At 43.6% G+C, this 1531-nt stretch overlaps 1 protein-coding gene across 2 annotated transcripts in view; it reads left to right on the forward strand.

Annotated features, from left to right (window-relative positions):
• The window catches only part of nbas (NBAS subunit of NRZ tethering complex), a 263105-nt gene extending 261855 nt beyond the window's left edge, over positions 1-1250 (forward strand). For both annotated transcript variants that reach the window (XM_017493334.3, XM_047152214.2), the window contains exon 52: positions 1-1250. This exon is cut by the window's left edge and continues 601 nt beyond it. The gene's annotated coding sequence lies outside the window, so the exon portion shown is untranslated.
• Positions 1251-1531: the final 281 nt, after the last annotated feature.

The raw sequence follows: 1531 nt of genomic DNA on the forward strand, positions 1-1531 counted from the left end.
TGTTCCTCTGTTTTCCTCCCGCTTTCTTTCCCCCTTCCCTCCATTCATCCATTCTGTCACTTCTCTTTCATTTCATTCATTTCCTCTTATTCTGTTGGCGCTCTCTTCTCTTCTCTTCCCCTTTTCCTTTCATGAATCCAGCTTTCCTTGATTGACGCCTTTTCCTGTTTCCTTTCATTCAAGTCTCCTTCTGTCTCTCGTTTCCTCCCTCTTTCATTCCGCGTGCTTCCGTTCTCCTTTCATTCCTAGTCTTCTTCCGTCCCTTCGGTCTCTCACTTCTCTACCCTTTTCCTCTCCCCTTCCTTCCATCGTTCCACCTTTCCTTTTCCTCTGTCTCCGTTCGCTCGGCTCTCCTTCCTTTATTTACTCCTTTTCCTCTGTCTGATTTTTACTTCCGTCTCCTCCTGTCTCCTTCTGTTTTCATTCTACTCCCTTTCAATTCTTCTATCCTTCCCAGTTTTCTTCCTTCCCTTCGGTCTCTCGCTTATCTTCCCGTTTGTCTCGCCCCCTTCCTTTTACAAATCCGTCTTTCCTGTATTTTCGTTCTGTCCTTTTTCTGTCTCTCTTTTCCTTCCTGTTTTGTTCTACTTCCTTCCACTCTTCCATCATTCCCTTCTGTCTCCCTTCCTTCATCTCTTACTTCCTTCCCCCTATTTCTCACTCCTCCCTTCTGCTCTACCACTCTTCCATCCATCCAGTCGTTCTCTCTCTCTCTCTCTCTCTCTCTCTCTCTCTCTCTCTCTCTCTCTCTTTCTTTTTGACACAGTCTGATGTGATGGTAATCACATTACTCAGGCTGTTTAACCACACTAACCCGCTCTAATGCTCATTACAGGACACAGTTCTAATTGAAAACACGACCCACATGCCAAGCGTGTGCTTTTCTTTCAGTGCTACGTGTCATCTATTCATCCTCTTTTTTCCCTTAATTACACTGTACACAGGACACATGAGAGCCCCTGGCAGCTGCATGTTGTTGTATTGTCGAAGCCGACACACACACACACACACACACACACACACACACACACACACACACACGCACGTGTTGCAGAATTGACCAGTAGTGACGGATAGCGTTGGCTTCAGGTGTCTTTTTTGATTTATTAAAGGTTATCCAGTGTATCAGAGCTGTGTTCCAGTCCAGACTGACCCACACACTGGGTTTGTGTGTTTCCCCTTTACAGACTGTAGCTCTGGATAATATATTAGCGAATAAAGAATTTAAAAAAATGAAATGTTGTTTTGACTGGTTTATTTCATCCTCTAGTAAAGAAGGTAGACAGAGTTATTAACCGAGAGGTTATGAGTTCAAATCCCAGATCTCAGGCCTGCCACAGAGGTAGTCACCTTCACATGGTATAATACATCTGTTCAGTGAAAACATTTTTCAAAATGCACAGCTACCAACATCACTCAGGAGAAAATCCTAGCAGGAAGAGCAACGAAAAAAAAAAAGACTATATGACCGTAGCATGTTGAGTGAAGGGCTCGAGGACAAAAAAAAATGTATTGTTGAAACGATATTTAA

The sequence above is a fragment of the Ictalurus punctatus genome, chromosome 2 (genome assembly GCF_001660625.3).
Source record: "Ictalurus punctatus breed USDA103 chromosome 2, Coco_2.0, whole genome shotgun sequence".
Classification (NCBI taxonomy): Eukaryota; Metazoa; Chordata; class Actinopteri; order Siluriformes; family Ictaluridae; genus Ictalurus; species Ictalurus punctatus.